This window comes from Callithrix jacchus, chromosome X, assembly GCF_049354715.1.
Source record: "Callithrix jacchus isolate 240 chromosome X, calJac240_pri, whole genome shotgun sequence".
Classification (NCBI taxonomy): domain Eukaryota; kingdom Metazoa; phylum Chordata; class Mammalia; order Primates; family Cebidae; genus Callithrix; species Callithrix jacchus.
Genome location: NC_133524.1, coordinates 71,279,963 through 71,293,265, shown reverse-complemented (window position 1 = coordinate 71,293,265; position 13,303 = coordinate 71,279,963). Strand labels below are relative to the sequence as shown.

The window sequence follows — 13,303 nt, the reverse complement described above, 5'->3', positions numbered from 1 at the left end:
ACTACCTAGGTTTGTTGGGGTTTTTGTAACACTTTTGGTATCCTACTGGTCCTTTTGGTAGCCTACTGAGCCCTGTCTTTCTTCTCAAGGGCATTCTGAGTATGTGAGACCTGAAGACTGCAAACAGCTTTAAGAGGCTCCAAATTCAGCAGATCCTTCCCTTTGAGAATCTGGCCAAGCTCCAGCTAATCTACCTGGATGGGTTGCCCACCACCTGGAGAAAGAGGTACTTTGGGGAATTTATTGTTGTAGGGCTTCTGTCTTTGGCTTTAACTTCCTACTACTCTCCTTTTAAAGCAGACACGTCTGGTCACGGTGGCTCCTGCCTGTAATATCAGGGCTTTGGGAGACTGAGGTGGGGGGATTGCTTGAGGCTAGGAGTTCAAGACCCCCATCTCTACAAAAAATAAAATAAAATTAGCCAGGTATGGTGACGTGTGCCTGTAGTCCTACCTACCTTGGAGGCTGAGACAGCAGGATTGCTTGAGCCCAGGAGTTCAAGGCTGCGGTGAGCCATGATTAGCCACTGCACTCCAGCCTAGGTAGCAGAGTGGGACCTAGTCTCTTGAAAGAAAAGAACATGAGCCAGTTTTTATCAATTCCTATACTTTTTCATTTGCACATACACATACATTTTAACTTTTCATAATTAGTTTAGCCTGTTTCATTTATCCCTCAGAGCTGGGCTCCGTTGAGGTCTGTAAAGGCAAGCGTACTTGATCCCCATTTCATAAATGAAGAATGAGAGATGGAAAGCAATAAATTATTTCCTTTCTCACCACATAGCTAGTTAGCAAGAGAGATATAATGAACTTAACACCTTTTGATTAGTGGAGTTTTAAGTTATTCCCACCTTCCTTCGGCAGGAGGGTATTAAGTTCTCAGGATTTGTTTACAAATAAGACCAACTTCATCTGTGTTAGCTCTGTTTTGGTAGGCCTAATTCCATTATCACTGCCATTTCCTTGCTTGAAGAAGTTGAAATTTTAACTTGAAAAGCAATTAAAATTGTTAAAAAGTGGAATAGGAGAGCCCTGGAGGAGCTGTATAAGGAATTTACTGAATCTCTAGTCTTCTGTACCTTGTTTTTCCTTCTGCGTAGATTTGCTTAGCTGTTGTTATAACTGGAGTTCTTCTGTATGCTTGTGACCATTCTTGGTTTCTCCGAATACTTTAGAACTTTGGTGGTGTCCTATTATACAGGTTGTTGAAGCAATGTTATCATGTGGATTGTGTAGAAAACAATTCTCTTTATCTTGGCAATAGTATGGCATGGCACTATTTAAAGTACAAATTAAAAGAGAGGAATGCTATAAAACTAGCTGACAGGCACTTTGATTGAGGTGGATTGCTCAGTTCTTAAAATAGTGCTTTACAAAAGAAGCCAGAGGCAATATGGAGAATTCCTACAGAATTCATAGTGTTAGACCACATTGGACCTTTTCTATGTGACTTCATGACTCTCTTGGTTGGGAAAGCATTAGCTTCTCTTTCCATTAGTTTCAACTTCTTGATTTCTTGGACCCCCCCCTTATTATATTTTGTGCTGAGAACACAAGGGCATTAATAATCCACATTCTAGAGGATCTCTCATTAATAAAGACTGGAGAATAAAATATAGCATGGAAATATTTGTAATTATTCAGTTCTAAATTGCTCTTGGAAATGAGGGAAAGCATACAGAATACAGCTGTGACGAACAGGAGAATTCTTTTGCTAGGCTGGTAGCCAGAATACAACAGCTCGGCACAGCTGTAAATGTCCACTCCTCAATCCACATGAAGAAAAGGGTAAACGTAGTTGAACTCAACCAGTAGTTGCCCATTCAGACAGACTTTCCCAGTGTACTACATTTCAATACTTTTTCTTTTGTCTCTTTTTCAGATCTTCCTCAGAAGAATAGGCTTGTTGCTTTATACAGTGTTAGTGACCCATTCCCTTTGACGATCCCTAGGTGGAGATGGGGCATGAGGATCCTCCAGGGGAAAAGCTCACTACCACTGGGCAACAACCCTAGGTCATGAGGTTCTGTCAAGACACTTTCCTGGTTCCAGATAGGAAGATGAAGTCTCAGAGACAACCACCACATGTCAAGGTGCGTAAGCTGTCCCTAAAAGCATAATCAGTAGTCTTAATTTTGATTTTGTTTTCCAGTATACATTGCACTTAGCTTTTCATTGAGGTTGTATTCATCATTATTCTGCATATGATTTGGTGAAGACAGCTTCCTAACTAACCTGGGAAGCAACTGGGTGTGAGATTGGTTAAAGTGATGATGTAAAGAGGGTAGCAGGTTGTATGTGTTCAGGTGTATGGAGTAGGACTCTAGCATGTGGTAGAGGCTTACAGCTAAATTGTACTTTATTTTAGGAGAACATGGACAATTGTCACATCAGTGACACTGATCACATGGGCAAATCATTCTGTTCCATCTGGTCCCCAAAGTCTCTCTTAAAGCCTTACGGAAAAACTTTGCTGATCATTTACATACTTCAAGATGGTTTGGGATGCCATGGGTTACAACACAACAAGTGAGAGGTATGTCTTTTTATGCTATGATTGCTGATTGATGGAAGCCACATAAATACAAAAGGGCATCTGACTAAAAATGGCACAAAGTTATCTGTCATCAGGGAGGAGCTTAAAGAACCAGGACCCTATATTCTCTAGATCAGAGATGGGAGAAGCTGATTATTGAGTGAGGACTGACAAATAAAGGTGACTCATTCAGTGCAGTAAATTCTGATCATATAGGCTTTGCCCAGGATTCTTCATAAAGAGTGGGTACATATAAGTTTCATGAAATATTTTCATGGGTAAGAACTCATGAAATATTATAATTGACTAGAAAGATCTGTAGATTTAGAAATAGAGAAAGTTACTAACAGAAATTGTTAGAAAGCCTATGAACTAGAAAGCTAAGTTGAGAGTTATCTAGGAAGATCTATTGTACTCAGAATCTTCAGGAAAATTATCCTAAGGCCAGTATCCTATGTGAATTTTCTTTTTTATTTTTGGAATTTATCTGAGATGTTAAACAACCTATGTGAATTACCTTATTGTGAGAATATTTGCCTCCCAGAGTGACTCACCTTTATCTCAAAGAGAAATATTACAAGTTTTGGAAATGCTGCTCTATGGCTGTGTTTTGTTAGTCCTGAGCCAGGAGACTTAAATAAAGTAAACTTGAGGAGGTCCTAAAACATTGAAGTGAGCCTTAAACATTGAAAAGACCTTATCTTTTTTCCTCTCATGTCTATTGTTTATTTTTGTGATCTCAGTTATTAATCATTTAAAGGGACTCTTCTAGCTGATTGGCACTTAAAACAGGATTCTAGTCTTTAACTAAAGGTATATGGCTATGACTGGTGGTGGTGACTCATCAAGTGGTACTTGGCAAGACATTTTCCCATTTATGCCAGTTTCCTGGTCTTCGAATGAGGAAATTTTCTCTCTAAAGACCTGAAAGTTTTGACTTTATAGGTTTTGAAGTTCTGTGGAAACATTTTCTATTGCTTATTAATTTGAATCTTAGGTAACTGTAGCACAGTAATCAATACTTATGGCATTTACGTGGTTTATCTCATGTTTTTTTATAGCTCTTCAAATCGTTCCTATCTGCCAAATCATTATCCTTCCTACAAGCAGTGCAGAGAGCTGAGTCTTCAACAGGTCCAAGAAATTTGAACATAATGAAAGAAGTCAGCCTTCCTACCTGAAGATCAACATACATGCCTGGCATTCTAGCACTTAAGGATAGTGGAATGAAGTAAATTTTTGGTGTTGCAGTCCTGTGAGGATCACTTCAAAACTGTTATAACAGCTGTTTTTTGGGAGCCGGTGTTGGATAGGGTGTGTTGGTCTAATGTTAAGTGGGGCTAAATGTGAGATATAAAGATGACCAGTCTTCCATGTTATCGACTGGGTTCACTGAAGCAACTCAAAGACATTACGGTCTTCTTACTAGTTGTATCACAGAAGAACTTAGCCTTTGCTTGTGTGTTCTATGTCTTCACTGTATAGGCCCTCTGTCATTCTTAGAGGCTTAAACACTGAAAAGCTTAAAACACAATTTCTGGGAGGCCGAGGCGGGTGGATCACGAGGTCAAGAGATTGAGACCATGCTGGTCAACATGGTGAAACCCCATCTCTACTAAAAATACAAAAAATTAGCTGGGCATGGTGGCGCGTGCCTGTAATCCCAGCTACTCAGGAGGCTGAGGTAGGAGAATTGCCTGAACCCAGGAGGCAGAGGTTGCGGTGAGCCGAGATCACGCCATTGCACTCCAGCCTGGGTAACAAGAGCGAAACTCCATCTCAAAAAAAACAAAACAAAACACAATTTCTGCTTTCTGCTGAAAGGGTAACCCTTTCTCATCTCCATTTGTGAGAGACTATCGTCAGTTAAGATTAGTGTAAAAAGAAAACTAAACTCTGAAGTAGCCATTATAAAAGTGTGAGAATGAAGTCAGTTTTCTAAAGAGTTGGGGAAAGGTGATGCTAAAGGAGGGGATTGACCAAGTTCTATCAAAGAGCCCTTTATGAAAATACTTAGTCATCTGTGACTTCCCATTTGGCTCTTCTAGAAATCCTAGTAAATAGGTGTAACAGAATAAGAGGCACACAGTGTGTGTTTTAAAGTCTCTGATAGACTGACCTGCTTGTGAGGGTTAAATGAAATTGTGTATGTATAGTGCTCACCTAGTGCAGTACCTGGCACATGGCAAGTTAAAGGTAACCCAAGAAGACTCATAAGTTCATTTCATGCAATATAAGTGACCACTAGTACTGTCAGGTACCAGGCAGAGTTGGTATGCTCTGGTTCTATGTAAGAAATCCCTAAGGTAAAAGTTTGTAAATAGAAGAACATCTGTGTTGGTGTTGGTGGTTGTTACAGTTATTACTGTAGTAGTATAAGTAGTATTGGTAGTAATAATAGCTTATTATAATTACTAATGACACTTTTTGTTTTTTTTTTAACCTTTTGTGATGCTTTTCATACCTCTTATGCCCCTCACAGTATCTTGTCTCTTCTGCTACTTACTACCTCTGGATGTCTGCATTTGCTTATCTCTTGCAGTCGTGTGTATTTCTTTGTCTTTGTTCTTTGTTCTCTTTGTTCTTTGTTTCTCTATATTTCTTCCTTGTCTTTGTTGTTTGTTCTCTATCTAAAGTGTGTCTTACCCATTTCCATGTTTTCTCTTGCTAATTTCTTTCATGTGTGCCTTTGCCTCATTTTCTCTTGTTCACAAAGAGTGGTCTGTGCCTTGTCTTAGACATACGTCTCATTTTTCATTTTGTTGCTGTTTCTCTTTGCTCTCCTAGATGTGGCTGTTCTTTCACACTTTATTTCATGTCTCCTTTTGGGTCACATGCTTTGTGCTTTTTGTCTGTTTCTTGTTCTACCTATCTCTCCTTTCTCTGCCTACCTCTTTTTTCTCTTTGTGAACTGTGACTATTTGTTATCCCTTCCCCTTATTTGTCGTAAATTTCACCTTTTTCTGAGTCTGACCTCCTTTCTGCTGTTTCTACTTTTTAATCTCACATTTCTCATTTCTACATTGCCTTTCTGCCTCTCTTGGGCTATTTTCTCTCTTTCCTCCCCTGTGTTCCTCGGTGTCTCTTGCTGTTTGTGATTTTCTTTTCAGTTTTAATCTCTGTTTGCTTGTGTTTCTTCTCTGCTTCTTCCCTTTCTACTCACCTTTGAGTATTTCAGCCTCATTATGAGTCTGTATCCCTCTCTTTGATTTCATGTATTCTTCTCTACTTAAATATTTCTTTGCATATGTACATGTGTACATGTATGTGTATCATGTGTGGCAGAGGGGCTTCCTAACCCCTGCCTGATAGGTGCGGAACATTGGCTATCAGAAGTAAGCATTGTGGAGTGGTTTCATATGCCAGGCTGCCATGTGAGATGATCCAAGACCAAAACAAGTTTTACTGCAAGACTGCAGTAAAACCCAACACTCAAGTAGGACAGAAGGTGGAAGGCTCATATGGATAGAAGGCCCAAAGTAGAAGACAGACGGTTTGAAACTTGAGACTCGAGGATTAACATGGAAAGCCCATGTTCCAAGATAGATAGAAGCCTCTGTCCTGAAACCAACAAAAGCCTCAAGAGCCAAGGAAACAGAGGGTGGCCTGAATTGGACAGAAGGCCTGAGTTGGATGGAAGATTCAAGTCTTGAGTTAGAAGGCTTAAGACCTGGGATAGGACACATACGTGGAAGACCTGAGACTGAGACTTGTGACACAAGGCCAAAGACCTAAGATTAGCCCTGGTTTGTAGGTAGAAGACCTACAACCCAAGGTTGGAAGGCTCCTGACACAAAGCCTACCTAGATGGATAGAGGACCCAAGTGAAACAGATACCTCAAGACTAAAGGCCAGAATCTGGAGGCTCATGACCCAGAACCCAGGAAGATTAGAAGCTTGAAGACTCGGGGAAATCCCAAGATGAGAACCCTAAACACCACCTCTTTTCTATTGTTATACTTCTTACTCTTAGATATTTCCAGTTCTCCTGTTTCTCTTTAAGCCTGATTCTTTTGAGATGTACTTTTTGATGTTGCCAATTACCTTAAAGGAACATATCTTTAGGTTGACAGTATTATGCCTGAGCCAGTTTTAAATCACAGTTTTTACCTCTTTGTTAGGCTTTAGTGTTTTGTAAACTTCTGTTTCTATTCACATCTATTCCACTTGTGAGAGACACCAAAATCCAGCCAGTATCTAATCTGGCTTATGTTATTCCCCTCAGGAGCAAGCATTCATATAGGTGATACTATATTTCAGTCTTCCCTTTTAACGTCAGAAGCCCTAGACTGATGAGAAGATAAAATGGTCAGGTTGTTGGGGAAAAAATGTGCCAGGCTCTCTAGAGAAAAAATGTAAAGAGATGCTCCAGGTCAATGAGAAAAATTAGACAAGAAATAGATAGATATGCCAGACTTCTGAGAAGCACCTGCCAAGCAACAGCTTCCATCTCTGAGCTTAGGTGAGGAGGATTCCTGGGGTTTGGGATTTCTAGTGATGGTTATGGAAAGGGTGACTGGGCCTGGGACAAAGTGAGGTCCCAAGGAGAACAGCCTGAACTCCCTGCTCATAGTAGTGGCCAAATAATTTGGTGGACTCTGCCAACCCTATTCCTGGGTTTAATACCCATCTCTAGGCTTAAAGATGAGAAAACCTCGGACTATTTGGCACATTTAATATTTTCCCTGATTTTTTTCTTCCCGTTTATGTGGGAAGTTGATTTAAATGACTGATAATGTATATGAAAGCACTGTAAAATAGAAAAACCAAGGCGTGCTCCTTAATAGTGTATTGGGAATCATGCACAGTTAACATTTGAAAGTGCAGTGTAAGTTGTGAAGCATTATGTAAATCAGGGGTCCACAGTTTTTCTGTAAGGGGTCAAATCATAAATACTTTAGAATGGTTTCTGTTACATATTCTTTTTTTAAACAACCTTTTTATAAGGTTAAAATAATTCTTAGCTTTTGAGCCAGTTGGATTTGGCCTGCTGTTCATAACTTACCAGCCCCTGATGTATTATTTATTATTCAGAGAAAATGTCTGAATACTACTGATTTCCTTTTCTGTGTCTGCCCTGTGCTTGGCACTAAAAATGCAATGATTATTTGTGATCACATCCAGGTGACCTGAAGAAAAATAGTGAATGTGCTTTGTAAACTATAAAGCACTTGTATTCTATGGTGATAATCACTGGGGATACAAAGAAAGGAGCAAGCAAAAAGGATCTAGTACTATGCAGACGCTAGGAATTAAGTGTTTGATAAATAAATAAATTGTATGTATGTTGAGGCTAATTTGTTTCTGCTGCTCTGGTGATTTTGACTAAAAATGCAGTATTCCAGGTATCAGAAATGAAAACACATGGAAACTGCTTTTAAACTTTAAAATATGCTGAATACAAGGGACTAAGCTTATTGTGGTCACCTATAATGTGCCAGATACCACTCTGGGCACTAGAGATCACAAAGGGGAAAAAATGTTCTCGTAGAACAAAAAGTTTCAGAAAGGTGCATATTAAAGTGCTTTGTAAACTAAAGCATGATACTGATGTCAATAGGCTACATATTTATGAATGAATGAATATTAACTGCCTCTTACATACCAGCTATTGTTTTGGGTACTGTGAAATACAAGATTAATTCTCCTATGTAATAGGAGGAAAATTTATCCTCTATACTATTTAGATATAAGGAATGAGATATTGCTTAAGCAATCAAGACTTCAGCGGTGAGGTCAAATTAAATTATTACTGGTGTATTTTCCCAGGTCACCCGGGAAGAGGTAGTATGAGGAAATGAAATAATAGATATGAGATCCAGACCAAAAGTCACTTAATTAAGCTTGCGAATATGGTCTCAAAATTATAAGGCACCTGTAAATGTAAAAAAATCGATGTTTTCTTTATGAATAAAACTTTCTGTAAGATAGGTATTGTCTCTACAAAATTCTCATTGTATACTTAAACCACAATGAGAAGGGTTCTATAAGTAGTTATACAAATTAAGGGCTTACTTGTTAAATGGATCAATTTTGATTGCCTACTATGTTAACTCACTGTTAAAGGCACTGAAAATTTATCATATTTCATTTATCCACAGCCAAAAATAAGGCAATACCTATGTTAGCATTTTGTGAACGCTAAGGCACCATATAAATGTAACTATTGATTTTCTCACTTGGTGCTGAGTACTAGGTTTATAAAATTGTATGACAGTTGTTATATTGTGCAAATAAAGCAGGAAAGTTTGAGTAACAATGATTAACTTTTAAATATTCATATGCAAGGGATTGGTTATCTGAAGAATACCAGTATAGTAGTTAACGATTATGTGCCAGTCTCATTGCTAGGCACTGGGGATGCAAAGATAAACCATCTTTATGTGTTCTGGGTAGCAGAAGAAAGTATGTGTAAAATCAATTTATAATTTCTAAACTGCCACCCATATATAAGCAATATCTGCTGATGATCATTGATTACTCTTATCCTTAGAGATAACAATTGGGGCACAAAAATTTATTACCATTATTGAACGTACAACAGAAACCTACGTGTAAATTTACAAAGTCTACAGTTCTATACAGATAGGAGTGAACTACTGGTTTACTGAATGGTGATTACTTTCTGTGGAGCTCAGAACTACATGTCCTAGGATATAAAAATGATGTTATCATTATGGAGTGCTCACAGAAGGAAATGAAGTAATTAATAGGTGTGAGATGCAGACCAAAAGTCACTTAACAGGCTTATTTAGTGATGAAAGCATGGGATAAATGGACTTGTATAAGGCAGTGTACTAAGCTAAGTAGAGAAATAAAGTCCTCTCCAGAAGGATACATGCTCCCTGGCCTGACTGAAGAGATGGAAATTTTTTGTAAAAAGCAAGGTATTGTAGTCTTCCATCCAGTTTCTTAAATTCTGGTGATAGAAATGAATTAGAACCACCTTGGCCTGGCTTACAGGCAGTAAAGGAGTAAAAATAAAGGCCCCAGGTTTGCTTTTTGATTCATTTGATGAACAAAGCATCTTTTATGTGGAATATACCATTCTGGGTCCTGAGGATAAGAGATCACTGACAGCTGAAGATAGAAGTATATCTTCGGTTTGATTGTGTAAATATTTCAGTGCCTATTCTCTGCAAGGCACTATGCTTGGTAAATTAGTAAACTAAATAGGTCTGGCCCAGAAGACCCACTCAATTGCCTTTGAGATTAAAAAAAAAGAAAGAAAAAGGCAAGTTTCTTTCAAAATAAAGAGACATTTTTCTTAAGTTTCAGGAATCCCTCAAATCACTTGCTCATTGGCTTAGTTTGAAGCCAGGAGACTGATAAAAGGGCTCAGGGTTTGTTAATGTTCAATTCATTAATTAAACATTCTGTTCTTATTACAGTTAAATGGTTCAAAATTAAACAACTAGTTTTAAAGGTATTTGTTCATTGACCTGGCTTAGAGACAGGAAGACATTTGAGCAACAAAAAAGATCCTTTTACAATTACCATATTTAGTAAAAATTTATTAAAACTGAATAAAATGCTGTTCTTAAGTGCTTGAAAGACCCAAACCAAAATGCACTTTATCTCATCTTATGGTGGAAACATAAGAATAAATTCTATAAGAGATTGCATTTCTTTTAGTTGAGAAAAAACTTCATTGAGTGGCTGTGATACGTTCAATGCTAAGGAAAAATTAAACAGATCATCTTTGGCATGCTCTGTAGAGTTGGAATAAGAGAGGGTGTTTTTTATTTTTTCATTCATACGAATATTGATGAAGATGATATTAAATGCTAAATGAAACATATCTGCTCCAAAAGGCATTTATTCTGACTCGGAGATGCAAGAAAAGCACAAGTGATAATCTACGTCAAACAGAAGTGACTGTTACGTCAACCTCTGTGCTTAAATCCTAGACAGAAAAAAAAGATCATGACTAAAAGACACTTGCTTATTAATTGGCTTGGAGACTACAATACAGGAGAAAGGTTGGTTTATTATTTTTTTTTAATTTATTCATTCATTCTACAGATATATTTGGGTGCCAGTAGTACTTGGTATAAGGTTTTTGGTAGGTTCTTATTTGGCCCCAGAGACATGGGGAAAAAAAAAAATGCATGTTCCCAGAGAACGCCTGATACTATCCTTTTGGCCTGTTTTCTTGTTAGGGGCATGGCTTAGTCCCTAAATAACATTATGTGGTTTAATTCCTACTCCATATCTCTTCTACCACTCTGGCCACTACAATAAGCAGGTAGCTGGGTTTTGTAGTGAGCTTGCTCCTTAAGATGCAGGAACTCTCCTTATAATAGACTGTTGATTTTCTAGCCCATCCCTCATGAAAAATGACTGACCACTGCTGGGCAGAAGGAGGGATGATGACCAACTAATTCCCAAACCCCAGTCTCATTGGTACCAGCCTTGGGGAACCACCTATACCTGAGGCACAGTTGGTTTTGAAGTGCATTTACAAGATTTGTCTGTCTTCAGTTTTTTACTTATTACGTGCTGACACATGCATACACTGCCTAAATAGATCTCTTTTAGAAACAATCTTCAGATAACACGTGGCAGAATGGAGATGGAGACACGATTTCTCTTGCAACAGCTTCTCAACTTATATCTTAGAAATGTTCTCCTTTTTAATCATTAAATTTTCTCAAGAAGGGCATTTTATAGTAGAATAATATCAGTGGATGAAAAGAGCTTAACATTTTACCATGCTTAAGTTTTAAGAATAAAATAAAAATTGGAAATAATTGGCCAAAATCGAAAGTTTTTTTTTAAAGTTCTCTAAATGTAGGCCTAACTGGGCTTTGACCTTTTCCATTTTTAAATCACTCACAGAGGGTGGGACAGGAGGAAGAGTGAAGGAAAAGGTCAAACCTATTTCTAAGGGCAACCTTCCTTTGTTCTGAATTGGCCTTAAGAACATTAGCTGCTCAAGGTCTAAATTGCTTCATGCAGTTCCAATAACTGATAATTGTTGAGATGAGGACAAAATTCTTTGTCCTCACTAGTTTGCTTCACATTTTTGAAAATAATTATTTTTGTCCAGTTGCCTATCAAATAAACCTTGTGTTAGGTAAGAATGGAATGTATTAAGTGGATCAGTGTGACCCCTCTATTGTTCAGACTTTCTTAAAGCTGAAGCCAAAATTGCTTCAAAGGAAGGCTTTATTGTTCATTGTAGTTCATACATACTTTCAAAGCATCTAAACTGTAGTTTCCATGGCAAGCCAATTACATCCATAAGTGGAGAAGGAAATTGATAAATGTCAAAGTATGATTGGTGGAGGGAGCAAGGTTGAAGAGAATCTGAGGTTGAAATTTTCTGGTTTCCATTCTGTACATTTTTAGACATTAGATTTGAAATATTAATGTTTGTCTTTTAATGTGTGGTATCACCTGGACTCAGTAACATCCCTTTCTTCAGGTGGGGATGGGGAATGCATTATTGGAAAATGGAAAGAAGAAAGTAAAAGCCTTCCTTTCACAGTTTCTGACATCACTACCACTACTGATTAAACAAGAATAAGAGAACATTTTATCATCATCTGCTTTATTCACATAAATGAAGTTGTGATGAATATACTTTTATGCAGACACAAGGAATTAAGTGGCTTTATCACTGCCCTTCAACCTCAAAGAGAATTTATTCCAGAATGCTAAGAAATGGAAGACTCTTGAATTTGTGAACTGATTTGAAATGCAGAATCTCTTTTGAATCTTTGCTGTTTTGAAGACTGAAAAACATTGTTCAGCATGTGTGACCACCAAAAAGCAATCTTAAGCCATCTAGTTGTCACAACTGAAGCAAACTGGGGAGTTGGTAGCTACTGTAAAATAAAATATACTGTTTTGAAAACTTGGTATTTTGATATGACAATTTCTCACTATCCCTTCCTAACCACACTAATTACCCTAAGTTTTTTTGTTTGTTAGTTGTTTTTTTGGAGATAGGAGTCTCACTTTGTTCCCCAGGCTAGAGTGCAGTAGTGCCATCTTGGCTCACTGCAACCTCTGCCTCCCAGGTTCAAGCGATTCTCTTGCCTCAGCTTCCTGAGTAGCTGGGATTACAGTCGAAAGCCACCACGCCTGGCTAATATATTTTTAGTAGGGACAGGGTTTTGCCATGTTGGCCAGGCTGGTCACGAACTCCTGACTTCAAGTGATCCTCCTGCCTCAGCCTCCCAAAGTTCTGGGATTACAGGCGGGAGCCACTGTGCCTGACCTCATTTCTTTTTTTTTTTTTTAAATTTGATTGTATAAATAATTTATTTCTGTTCACAGCATCATATATGCATTATAAAAGGCTATGGAAACAAAAGAGGAGGATGATCGAGACAGAATTACAGCAGTAGAAAGGAAAACAGAAACCAGGGCACACAGTCCCAACACCAGAACAGAAATTGGGAAGAAAGTTGTTCTGAAGCAAAACTGGCCTGCCTCCCTGTGTCTATCAGAAAACATTTCCAAAGCTCACATAGGAAGGCCAACTAACTCTATGGGAAAACCATTCACTTGCCAAAGGGCAGAAAGCATAATAAGTCACCCGTTGATATACGGGGTGGGGGGGACGTGACCACTCCAAGGTGATTTGATCTGTGCTTCCTCTGTTGGGTCAGAGATGAAATGGACTATTAGGTCAAACATTCCAGAAATCAATTAATATCTAGACCCATATGCTTGGAATTTTAAATTCTCTTAGCCTACTGATTGGTTTGGATGAGCCCACCAGCTGCAGATGTGTGCTGAATTACAAGATGGC

At 38.2% G+C, this 13,303-nt stretch overlaps 1 long non-coding RNA gene across 4 annotated transcripts in view; it reads left to right on the top strand.

Annotated features, from left to right (window-relative positions):
- LOC100894676 (uncharacterized) overlaps positions 1-12,400 on the top strand; it is a 31,669-nt gene extending 19,269 nt beyond the window's left edge. For 3 of the 4 annotated variants that reach the window (XR_001909170.4, XR_001909169.4, XR_001909167.4), the window contains 5 exons: positions 90-226; positions 1,885-2,095; positions 2,371-2,538; positions 3,600-3,852; positions 5,021-12,400. This is a non-coding gene — a long non-coding RNA (uncharacterized LOC100894676). The remainder of the gene's footprint in view (positions 1-89; positions 227-1,884; positions 2,096-2,370; positions 2,539-3,599; positions 3,853-5,020) is intronic. The other variant, XR_001909171.4, reaches the window with a different exon arrangement.
- Positions 12,401-13,303: the final 903 nt, after the last annotated feature.